Here is a 13,640-nt window from a genome sequence, read left to right as displayed (position 1 = left end):
GCCCCAGTCAAACAAGTCTGTCTCTCCCATCTGGATTATAGCCACCAACTTCAGGAGGGGAGCTTCTCCCTGCTGTATCCCTTCATCTCTCTTCTTGTTCACTGCAGACCTCACAATATCCCAGCACTCTTGGGAGAGAAAACCAGGTAGGCTGCAAAGTGTGAGAGTTTAAAAACATTTAAAATTAATTAATTTTAAATATCTGACTAAATTGTACAATGTTATATCCTAAACATACTTTTATGAGCAGTTCAAGTTTTATGTCATAATTTTATGAAATAATAAGGTGACTTTATACCTGTGAAGCTTGCTTTAAAAAGAATTTATTAAATATAATAAATATTATATCTGTGATATAAAATGATCATATTTGCATTTTCCTAATGAGAGGTACTTGTGCAGGTTTTAGATTTTAAGGTCTTTATGAAAAAAATATATTGTTTTAAAAACAATACTATAAATAAAACTATTGGAACATAATGTGCATTCTCAGCACTCAGTAGCCTAAACCCATTGGCTAAACCAGTGTTTCTCAACTTCGGCAACTTTAAGATATATGGACTTCACTTCCTAGAATTTTTCAGTCAGCAAGTTGGCTAGGGAATACTGGGAGTTGAAGTCCACATATCTTTAAATTGCTGAGCTTGAGAAACAGTGACTTAGATAATGCCCTTCAAATCAACATATTGGCTTGCTTGCCAGTGGAAGGATGACAGGGTGTTAAGGCAGAATTTTGGCTTGTCCTAGGCCAATCCTAAGGGACGCGGTGGCTCAGTGGGTTAGGACGCTGAGCTTGTTGATCAGAAGGTCGGCAGTTTGGCGGGTCAAATCCCGAGTGCCGCGTAACAGAGTGAGCGCCTGTTACTCGTCCCAGCTTCTGCCAACCTAGCAGTTCGAAACCACATAAAAATGCAAGTAGAAAAATAGGGACCACTACGGTGGGAAGGTAACAGCATTCTGTGCGCCTTTGGCATCTAGTCATGCTGGCCACATGACCACGGAGACGTCCTCTGACAAGTGCTGGCTCTTTGGCTTTGAAACGGAGATGAGTGCCAGCCCCTAGAGTCAGAAATGACTAGCACGCATGTGCGGGGGAACCTTTACCTTTACCTTTAGGCCAATCCTGGCAGCCATATTGGAGCAACAGGACATGATGAAAGCCTCATTAATGCTTGGGTTTTCTCCCTGCCTCCTCCCCATATTATGGAGGAAAATAACAGGAACAGGTGTCAATCAGTCTGGAAAAAATCATAGGCTACTTCTCATAGAACATCTTTATGTGAGAGTCTTGGAACAATTCAGAACTGGCTCTGGATCTGTCTCTTCACATTCTCAACTGATAACAGACTCTGTTTCTTTAGCAAGGCAGTATCTCCATAAAGCTTGTGGGGTTGCATAATTTATAGGAATATCTGCTTCACCCTACTTCCCTTCTCCACCATACCTAGAGTTTCAGCAGCCCTGTTTCACCTTTTGCAGGCAACCATAATGAAAGATATTGGGGACAGTGGTTGGTTGGTTACAAAAGATGCCAACATATTGTTACCTCATATCACATCTTATTGTATTTATTTATTAATCAAATTTATATGGCTCATAAAAATGACTGGTGTACAATAATCAAATAAAAATAACACATTAAAATCAATATTAATTATTATTTATATATTAACCAACTTTATAACTTCAAGTGGATTTTTATTGAGTGTTCTGATGGTTCTACACTTTCATAACTACTACCCACATTTTACATCAAATGCCTAAAGAAATATTCACTCTATGGCATTGAGGATATAGATAGTGTAGGGCCTAACTCTGTTAACAGGCTGTTATTGTAATCCATTCATAGAAAATTTGCCATGGCATCTTATCTACCCCACCTTTTATGACCGTTTTTATCAGTTGTAAAAAGAGTTGTCACAGTCAGTAAGCAAATTGTGTGCTCATTAAGGGAATGATCATGGGGATGCTAGAAAGGTTGTAACTGTGAAAAATGGTCATAAGTCACTTTTTTCAGTGCCATTGTAACTTTGAACGGTTACAAAGTCATTGTAACTTTGCAGCATCCCCATGATCCTGTGATCAAAATTCAAATGCTTGACCACTTGTTCATACTTATGACCATTACTGGGTCCCAAGGTCATGTGATACCCTTTTGCAATCTTTTGACAAGCAAAGTGAATGGGGAAGCCCAATTGATTTAACATCCAGGTTACTAACTCATCAATTGCAGTGATTCACTTAACAACTGTGGCAAGAAAGATCATAAAAAAGGGCAACACTCACTTAACAATAGAAAGTTTGGGCTCAATTGTGATCGTAAGTCGAGGACTACCTGTATCTACAGTTAATTAGAGACAGCATGGACTTTTTTTATCATGTATGTATTCCTGAGCCAAGATTGGCAAACAATGAGGATGTTCTCTGGCCTGTGTAGGGATTGGAGGAAAGATGTAGGAGCCAGTGAGTTCAGCTGTGCTGTAGAAGTAGACTTTCTTTTCTCATTGAACTTTTTATAAAACATGTGTGTATGTGTGTTTGTATGTCAGTGATGTATGTGTGTGCAATTTTTGCAACACTCACCCAGAAAATAATGCTCCTACTACAAGCTGGTTTATCTGATATTATTTCACTAAAACCCTTAGCTGAACTTCAGTGTAAAAGAAGAAGAAAAGATAATTATAAAGATATTTTCTTTCAATTCAAACATGATTTATGACTCTGCTTATCTACCTGGAAATAGCCTTGGTAATTTTTTCAATCTACATTTGTGAATGAAGTTTGCAGAAGAGAGGAGATATATTAATATGCACCATAAATTGCCAGAAAGATAGGACTGAAACATGAAGTATATACATGCTTGCTGAGTAGGAAATCATGGCATCTTTCTCAATTGGGATGTGAATAGCATGTCAATAAACAGAGTTGTGGGTTAAAATAATCCCAAAAAGAGATAATGAATCTCAAAATGAACAACAAACATTTACACAGTGGTAATATACCATAGCATAAATGTAGCCAGCTGGGAAAGTATTTATCTTAAGGGATACAGATAATCAGTATATTTTAAACATTTTTTTCATGGTCAAGAAGATGAAACATTTCTCATAATTGTAAGAAGGATTTAGGCTATTGGTTTGCAAGTGTTAGAGGGCTATTTGGGCAACTGAAGAACAGCCACTTCGTCCTTACAATTTAGAAGAGTTATCTTGATCAGGTAAGGATACCTGTAATCCTTCTTTCTTTTTTTCTTCTCTTCCAAAGCTCCATCCAGCTCTCATGCCAAACTTCAGTTTGTTGTCATATTATACAAGAACCCCTAAAATTCTAATCTCAGCCTGAAACAATGGAAAATGAAAATATCCCACTTAAAGTAACATGAGAAAAAATATCCCATTCCCACTAGCCCCAAGAATAGGTGAGGCCCAACTATTCTCCATCATCCACTATAACCCTTGAGAGACAACACCAAGCTATGCTTCTTAGCAACAGCTCATCTTAGAGGAGGGGGAGGGGGGACAAGGTATCAGCCTGTTCCACACAATGTCAGATATTTCACAAAGGGTGACTTCAGTGATCCCACAATACTTTTCATAATTGACTTTCAGATTTCCAGTAACCTGTAGTTGAGCATTCCAATTATGAGTTACTTTGAAACAGCCATAATTGTATCATTGATACAAATCATTGTCCTATACTAAATTCTCGTCAGGATGTGACACCACTCAGTGTGGTCTGCCCTAATGCATCTCCAGCCATCTTAGGAATTGTTAAACCACCAACTATATTGCCTTTTCAGTCTTCATTTAAAGGCTGATGGAACAGATGAAACAGCAGGTTTGTGCTATAGTTGAACATTTAATGAAAGAAATTCAAAATTCTTTCCTAGTGGCAGGAAAACCAGTTGTTTTGCTCACTGTTAAGCATATAGGTGCTTCTTTGCTTATTACTGAAGCCCTTTCTGGCTCAGCAACCTTTCCAGTCCAAAGATAATTACACTGTAAGCCTACAGATGAAAACTGAAGTTCACAGCTCCCAGTTCAGTTTGATAGGTCAAGCCTTGCTCTCCTGTTTTCAATCATGAGCAAGTCACAATTTGCTTTTATTGGTGGCCAGTCAAGTCAGTGGATTACTTCATTATGCTGCTAGAGAAGAGACAAGAAATAAGAAACTTCTAGAACCAATAAAAATGTTTGACCAGATCACCCAAAGGGAAGGAAGGAGAAAGATTTTGTATGGATCCATATTCATAAAAAAGGATCTCAATTGTGCATTAATTATAGGAAGAATGAATATGGACTAGAAGATGCTCAAGGTCCTTTCCAACCCTATGATTCTATGAAATCCAAAAGACATTGGGGAAAAATGCTTGTCTCCATTTATTAATGAAGTTCACAAAGTGATACTGAGTTGGACGCAATCTCTTTATTTAGCCCATCTCACAAAATGGTCTGTAGTATATTTAATTTGAAGAAGAAAATGATATACGCTACCATGAAAGCCATGGAAGGAAGATGGAATATACACACTAATTAAACAGCTAATCTATTGTAGATGAGGCCTACTTGAATTTCTCTGTCTACAAATAAATGCTAACAAAGGCTCCACAGCCAGGTTTCTAAAAAAAATTTTTTTGCCATTGTACCTCTCTTTAGTATAATCGTAATGTATACACCTCCCCTAAAAATCCAAATACCCAAATCAAACTTTGGAAAAGGTGGAGTTTATTGTAACAATTCAACTAAAAGTTTCTTCATACCTCCCCTGGATTTGGTTTGCACCTTCCCAGGGATGGTACCCACATTGTTTGGGAAATCTTGCTCTAAAAGTTTGAAATGCTAAAGACCCAAATGTCAAAAAATTGCTCAGAGAGCAGAGCAGATTAATAATAATAATAATAATAATAATAATAATAATAATAATAATAATAATAATAATAATAATAATAATAATAATAATAAAGTTGGGAGGGACCTTGGAGGTCATCTAGTCCAACCCCCTGCTCAGGCAGGAAACCCTATACCATTTCAGACAAATGGCTGGCCAGTCTCTTCTTAAAAACCTCCAGTGTTAGAGCATTCACCACTTCTGGAGGCAGGTTGTTCCACTGGTTACTGGTTGTTCCACTGTCAGGAAGTTTCTCCTTAGTTCTAGGTTGCTTCTCTCCTTGATTAGTTTCCATCCATTGCTTCTTGTCCTGCCTTCACGTGTTTTGGAGAATAAGTTGATCCCCTCTTCTTTGTGGCAGCCCCTGAGACATTGGAACACTGCTATCATGTCACCCCTCGTCCTTCTCTTCATTAAGCAAGACCGTTCCTTATATGGTAGCAAGCAATAATGGTAGCAAGCCACAGCAAATGTCATCTCTGGCCAGAAAGAAGATTATTAACTTCAGAATCCCAAGCAAAACCTGACCAGATGCAGAGTGTTAACTAGTGAAAAAGCTTCTCTGGGGATCTCCAGCCATCTCTTCAGGGGAAGTTATAAGCAGAGTGTCCGTCTTCCACCAGGGACTCCAAGTTCTTAGTAAGAGAAGATGCAGATGCTACAGACCTTCTGAGGGATTCTGCTGGATTAAGGCAGAGGAAGGAGAGACAGCAGGGTCTGGCAAGACTGGGGCAAGTTAGAAGGTTTTTATTCACTGCAGCTCTTTGCATGAATAACAATATGAAGGACTGAAACAATCCTTCTTTCCGTACTAACAATACGAAAGTAACAAAGCTCTACATAGAAATGTCCTTGAAGGAAAATGTTTTGTTTCTCAGAGTTCCTAATTAAGAAGGAATAAAAAATGGAAGTGTGGTCATGACAGCATTAATACGTTGATTCTGTCCTTTGATGTCCCGAATCTAACATGGTTTTAAATACCAGAAAATAATTGTTTTGAGTGCCCCCAGATAAATAAATAGACAGATATTCATGTTACATGTTGGCTAATAGCAAATTGATTACTGCTGGATCTAGTATTATGGCAACTGGAAAATGCTGTACAGTTTTGCCCATAATAACAGCTTCTAAATAAAAACTGGTGATGCTCAGAATAATGTGGATCCTTTTTATACTTTTGGAAGTTGCTGTGGGGTCTGAGAGCTAGCAAAAGTTTATGGTACATACATGTCAGCGATAAGGAATATATCCATTGCACTGTATACATAATTTCATTTTTCCTTTGCTGGATTGTTTTAAAAAATGTAAAAATGTATTACTGAAAGCCAGTGAACAGCTAGATTTAAGGCCTGAAATAAACATATCACAACATATTTTCATTCAGTTTGCATATTGTTAGACAATGATTAGTAGTTTATGTGTTTTAAATGGACTAAAAATGGTTCCTTGTTATTCTTTTGTTGTTTGCCCTTTGACCTCCATTTGATAGCATTGTTTGCAAAGCTGTGAAACCTTTACATTTTCTCCACTAGAGGGCACAGGGACCATTTTTCATAATGCATAATAAAAACTGAAACAAATCCTTTAACTTATATCATCATTCTGGAACAGTTGCTTTAAAATTCATAATCTCTTATTCACCAAAAGTCTGCCCTTTGGTGCATAACACTGGGGGTCCAAAGAAAGGCAGTATTCATACTTTGGCCAAGAGAGTAGAAATTTGGCAAATAAAGCCCTTTTTTCCTTCCTACGCTAATTTTTTTAGACCTGAAAGTGTAGAATAGTGAGAAAAGAATTTTGTGAAGGCATTCCCAGGTATATTGCAGAAAGATTAAACTCCCAATAATATCCGTCCGGCCATGCAGTTGAAAATTGTGCATTGTCCTTATAAGTATTTTTGCTTTATGCTTATACACATAACCATAGTTAGTTTCAGAAATAAATTAAACAGGAATTATTCTTTGGAAACAAAATAAATCAGATAGTATAATAGTACAATCTCTTTATCTCATTTGTTCCCATACAATTAGGAGTTTTACTGCCATGTTGTGACAGGTGACTGTGTTTGACCTTTGACGGTTGGTTGGTTGGCTGGTGTTCAAACTAATGAAGACCCTTAATGGGTTGGCTTTTGTGAAGCTCTGAGCAGTGGGGTTAAAGAGAGAATGGGGTTGCAAACAGAATCCAGAGAGGATCCTTCAATTAAACCTGAAGTCTATTAGTAAAGAAATATTGAGGAGGTTGAAAACAAGCAATGATTCACCTGTGTCTTTGAGATTCATATGAACACTCACTCTTTTCCTTATTATTTATTGTGTATGGCATGCTTCACAAGAGGACAGCCTGGAGCAAAGAGATCTCCTGGTTCTTCAAAGCTGGAAATAACATAGTAATCCTATGTTAATTCCATAATCATTTCTGCATCCGAAAAGGGACTGGGGACAAATGAAGCAACATGGAAGCAAATGAAGAGCGATGCTTCCAAAAATAAAACTAGAGCTCAGATTACTAAGGTTTGGAGGGCATAACTGGTTTTTGTGCTGTAAATATGTTAAAATAAGAGAAGGAGACAAGATACTGACCCATAGGCAGGCCAAATAGAGCACAAGAAGTAAAGGAATAAAAATGAGGAAGAATTCAACATGGTGCTGGAATATGCATATGAATAAAATATTAACTTGAATTATCATTTAGAAGAAACAATGAAAATAATAATTACAACAGAAACAGAAAAATACCCATTGTTTTTTTTTTCTCTCCTAATGATCTGTGACGATCTGTTTGGTTAAATCTCCCTTAACTATTTTCAAACTCTGCTTTCCTCATTCTTCAACTCTTTCCCTCTTCCCCAGATGGAAGGCTCTGGGTTCCTCAAAAGACTGATGTCTGTTAGCTTTAAAGAAGGTGTTTTTAATGGATAACAATGGTTACTACTATTTTGTTGACTGTCAGTCTATGGCACAATTTCAAGAGAATATCAAGTTGACTAAAGGATATCAATGATATCTTTTGCCATTTTCATCTGAGAAAAGAAGACTGAAAACCTGTGAACTTCCTGTATAGTTTTATGAACACAGTTATTAAAACAGAATTGTGAGACATTGGGAAAATGGAAATACAAGAAGCTGACTAACCGATGTTTACTCTATTGTGCAGCTGAATAAATGAAACAGGCGGGACATAAGGCTGTTCTACAGGATAATGATAAAAGACAGAAACCACCTCTGTCTGATTTGGGGGGTTTTCGCCCTATTTTCTGTCATCTTTAATTTTTCACTGAATAGAACAGTGAATATGTGAATGAACAATTGCAGATTATTTTTATTTCCCATTTCTGGAAGTGCTGGGCAAGAACTGCTTGGAAAAATACATAGAGAGAAAGACCTGAGATGGTACTTCTTCTGGCATTAGAATATGGTTTATCCCGTGGGACCCATACATGTTTCAACTATTATGGAAAGACAATAGCTGTTTGAAGCACTTGTGAGAGAGTGTGGTGGGATCTGGTGATGAATGTTGATTGCAGGGAGTGGGATTATAGGGAAAGGAGCTAATGAAATTCTGGAAATGCTCTGGATGGACAAATCTGGAAATAGCCCCTGCTTGGTCCTTAACCTTTTCCCAATCTGATGACCTGCATTAGTGCACCATGAATGGATGAGGATCCATTTGTAGGGCTAGTTCTCCATCAGTCTGAATAGTCTGAATATGGTCATGCTGGGAAGAAGCCTTTACCTGGATTTTGTTTAAAACTCAAGAAAGTTGAAAAAGACCTTTAACTTCCTCATATATTTTTTAAAATAAATGCTATTCTTGGGTGCGTCTCATTATAAATTTTCCCCTCTAGGGCAGGATTTTCCCTGCAGCATTCCTAGCTATTGATCTATTTGCTCCCAACAAAACCCATCACTGAGGGTTTGGGTTTTTTTTTAATTCCAGTTCAGCAGCTCTGGTAGGTGGAACAAATGGTGGAATGTTAATGAGATGAATAAAATTACTACTTTACACTGATGCCACGAGCCTCTCAAGTTTACTTTCAGGCTGTCCTATGTGACAAGCCCCATTGGTAGCCTGTTAAGGCCATCCATTGTTATTTTTTGGCAGATGTTGTCACATAGCCTAGACTAGACATGGCCCCATAAGGTGAGAACCGGCACATAGTTATGGGTCCTGGCTTGTACCTCAATCAGGATATTTCTTCATGGCATGACAAATTTCCCTAGTAAAAACAGGCATGTACTAATAACAAGAGGACATTTTGTAAAAACACCAGTGGTATCAAATATTACCCTGGAATTAGTTCTATTTCTCTCAGTGACATACAGAATCTTCCTCTCTCACATACAGACCTTCTTGAATTCAACTGTTCCTGCTTGCTCCTTATTTCCTCCCCCCTTTCTTACCACTTTGGGGAATAATTTAACATGTTACACACTAACTTTCCTATAATGACATTTTGGCTTTTGAAATTCTGCCTCCCTCTTTTATGGCCAGCCCTCTAATGGTTCTCTCACAGGCCTGCCTCTGGCAATCATGTAAGGAATAAATAGAAGCTGACACAGTAATTTACTTAAATCTTCTTCACACTTTTGCAGCATTTTTCTCCAGAGAATACCCTCAAAACAACAATTATTTGAAATGTCACACGTTCCTGCCCCTAGGCAACCAACAAATGAACATTAAATCTATTAACAACAACTAAAAAAATTAAATGTTTACTTTTCTAGAAGGTGAGGAGAAGGTGGGAGAGGGAAAGCTGCCTCTAATAAATTTATACTCAATAATAAAGAGATGTAGTTAATGTTCTCTCTCTACTGAGCTGCAGGAAGAGAAGGAGGGCAAGTGGCTACTGCAGGATGTCAAAAGCTGCCTGGATTTCTGCCCTGGCAAAGAGGTTGAAGTCCACCGCACAAGTAGATGATTGTGTAAGGCCACATTAAAAAGTCATGACAGAATATTGTATAATATATAACCTATTGACACCACCTCCTCCCCTAGATCAAATTGTGCTGGAGAAGTGCTTTTGCCAGATATAATATGTTGCTATGATCCTGATTTTCACAGAATAGAAAAGAAGAGAAGAGAGCAGTTACAACTTTATTGTGCATAGCAGTATGTGCTTATATGGTAACAAAATGTGGCATGCTTCTGGTAAGCATCTCAACTACATTTTCATACATGGATATTGATATGTGCAACCTCTCACTCTCTCACATATTACACATGCACACACACAAATTGAGAAAGAAGAACAGCCTTTTCCCATCCTGTCAATTTTTAAGGGCTTCCAAGGAAGATGCTTGGCTACATGGAAGCAAAGATGGCTACAAATAATTTAAAGATATTGAATGTTGCAAGGTGCTTGATGGAAAGGGTAATAGGTCAAATTGGCTTAGATTATCTATAGTCCAGGAGGACTTACTATATGTCAAGGCTCACTAGGCCTCATTTCATGCCTGGAGCATCTCTGTATGCAAATGCCACCCTCAATGTTTCTGCATTCACTTACATAGCCCACAACCCAAACCTAGGATGCCCACAATGACAAAGCCTAGTCAGTCTCTAGACAATTGTGGCACAAAATTTAGCCCTTTATTTGAGTATGTAGAAAGGACAACTTCTCACGCTTTACTATAAAGAGCTATAGTTTTCTGTTCTTGTGTGGATATGGTTTTGACAATAGTTGCCTGACTAAACAGAAACCTTACAAGGCAGTATAGTAATCACTTATCTGAAGATATGTGCAGGTGAGAGATATCACATTTTCCTCCCTCTTTTGAGCCTACAAATATACAACTTTATAAGTAGTAGGACTACTGTATGCCCAATTTTACCAAGGAAAGGTGATTACTGAAAGTCCTATCAATTCTATTGGCAGTCCAGACTAAATCTAGTCTAAATCTTATATATCTATATTGATTTATGTGGAGAGAGAGAGAGAGAGAGAGAGAGAGAGAGAGAGAGAGAGAGAGAGAGAGAGAGAGAGAGAGAGAGAGAGAGAGAGAGAGAGATTAACAATCAACATCTGGCAAGTAGCCTCACAGGTTACCTCATCACCATCTTCCCCACTATGCTGAGATATATTAAATTACTATTTACTGTATAGAAAATAAAGTTTCTCCAAACTTCTTCCCACCCCCTCACCCATTGATCAAGTGTCTGGGAAGTGGAGGGCACCTGAGGAAAGTGAGGTATTGGGCTGAACTCTTTTCCTGTGGCTACTCTGGCTACTCTGTAGCCAGTGCTGCTATGTACTGAATTATTGTAAGCCACCTCTGCGAAAGGGAGGAGGTCAGTCCAGATTGTTTGTTGGTAAGAAACGTAGCATCTGAGATATTGCTCCACCATTTTGTTAGCAGATTCTGCAGCCCCATTGTTAGCCGGATGAAAAGCAGATGATAAGCCTTGAGATGATCCAATTAATTTAAGAAAACTCCTCCAAAATTTCACTGTGAACTGCACCCCTCTGTCCGAAATTATTTGCTTAGGGGCACCATGCAGCTGGTATACATGTTTCAGGAACAATTTAGTCAGTCATTGGGCAGATGGGAGTCCTTTGCAGGCGATGAAATTAGGCTGTTTCAAAAACAGGTCTATCACAGTCCAGATGACAATATTTCCTCTACTTTCAGGTAGGTCTACTATAAAGTCCATAGCTATTTCTTCTCATGGTTAAGAAGGGTCTGCCACTGGTTGCAGTAACCCAGGGGTTTTCCCTGGAATTATTTTCATGGTGACACATACATAGAACCATGACATCTAGTTTGCCTTATTACATCTAGACTAGTATGTATAAACATCAAAAGGAGGGAGGAATTTGAGAGATGTTAGAGGGAGGGAATTTTAACTTAAATTGAAATCTGGCTTTCTTAATTTCTTTCTCTATATGTTTTAAGCATCATCTGATATGATACCAAGAGGTAAGCTATACCTGCTGCTATTTAAAATGATGCAAGATGCTATGGACTTCACAGTCCTTAAACTACTTAACAGAAGGCATATCATCAGCTTTCTATTTTAATAGGTAAATTGAGTTGTTTGCATCAATGCAATATATTGTTGACTACCAGATGATCGGGAAAATAGTAGGCATTAAAATGCTTGACTAAGACTGAGAAGCTTAAGCTCAGAGGTATAAATGTTTGACCTTTTCTATGAAAAAAATAGGTAGAATGGGGGAAAAGAACATTTCAGAGATAATGTTTTTGTTTACCATAGTGCATAGGTGTCAAACTCACCAGATCACATGATACATCATGACGTATTGCAACATTTTTTGCATTGCCGGAGCTGGGATGGGCACAGTCTCCATATGATGTAACTGGCAGTTTGACACCCCTGACATAGTAGTATTATTGATTTCATTTGAAACTGCCTGGCTGATAGTTCAAGATGCTGAGTTGCAACTTGAAACTATTGGAAACTGACCATTCCTGTTCTATAGCTACATAAGTATAAACAGATACTCCTGTAAAACAGAAAGCCATACATATTTGAAAATCAGACTGTAAATGATGTAAAAATGATGTGATAAGTACTAAGACAGCATGGCTTTCCTAAGAACAAGCCTTGCCAGACTAAACATGATTCATTATTTGATCAAGTGCTTTTATTAATAGATTGTGGAAATGCTCTAGACATAATACATCTTAATTGTTCAAAAGATTTTTATCTCAACTTTATTTTTATAATAAATATAAAAATCCTTCTTCTTCCTATTTTCTCCACAAGAACAACCACAAAGCGTGACTGGAACTAAACAACTAGCTTGCTTAATTGTTGACTAATTTTTGCCTGAGCCTGATGTCATGGGCTAAGAATAACTGGCCCAAAGTCATGCGGCTAACTTTCATGCCTAAGGTGAAACTAGAATTCACAGCCTCTTGGCTTTTAGCTTGGTGCATTAACCATGACACCAAACTGGCTTTAACAAAGTATCTAATGATATTCAGAACAGCAAGCTGGTTAAGTGTGAGATATAGTTACAGTATATGGCTAACTCAGAAATCATACGTAGTACTCATCAATAATTCTCATCAAAGTAGAAAGACATGTCATGTGGAATGCCACAAGAAACAGTTTTGGGTTCCCTTTAATTGTTTTATTAATGACTTGGAAAAAGAGGTAGATGGAATATTTAAATCTGTTGATAAAATTGTGTTACATAGCTAATAGCCTAGCATAGAGAAATAAAATTTAAAATGTTCTTGATGATTAGAAAAACATTGAAAATGACAGAAAAGCTTAGACTAAATTCTTTACTTACAAGCAGAAACCAAATGTCCTGGTATACTATAGGACAAGGGAAATCTGGCTTGGTCATATTATCTGTGACAAAGCTCTTGAAATAGTAATTGACTGCCAACCAAATATGGACAGTGTCCCATCTTAACTTGTCCCATCTCTTATCTGCTTAGGTGTGCTTCTTGCTTAACTAGGGTATACAGTAACCCTCTTCAAAGACTTGAAAGTATGAGGTCAAATCTGCTTTGGAGTGCAAGACACAGAAAAATGGACTTAAGTTAGAGGAATGTAGATTCTGATGTAATGTTGGGGGAAAAAATCCCAACAAGTAAGAGCTGTTGACACTGCAGCCAATTCCCAGAGAGGGGATGGGCTCCCCTTCCTTGGAAACATTCAAGTGGAGGCTGAAAAGCCATCTTTTGGGGATGTTTTAATTTGGACTCCTGCACTGAGGATATTCCAGGGATTCTTTGGTTTTTGCTACTTCAAGAAGCCTTGCTTGGTGTTTG

This window comes from Vipera ursinii (genome assembly GCF_947247035.1).
Source record: "Vipera ursinii genome assembly, chromosome: 5".
In the NCBI taxonomy this organism is placed as follows: domain Eukaryota; kingdom Metazoa; phylum Chordata; class Lepidosauria; order Squamata; family Viperidae; genus Vipera; species Vipera ursinii.
This window is presented reverse-complemented; position numbering follows the sequence as displayed.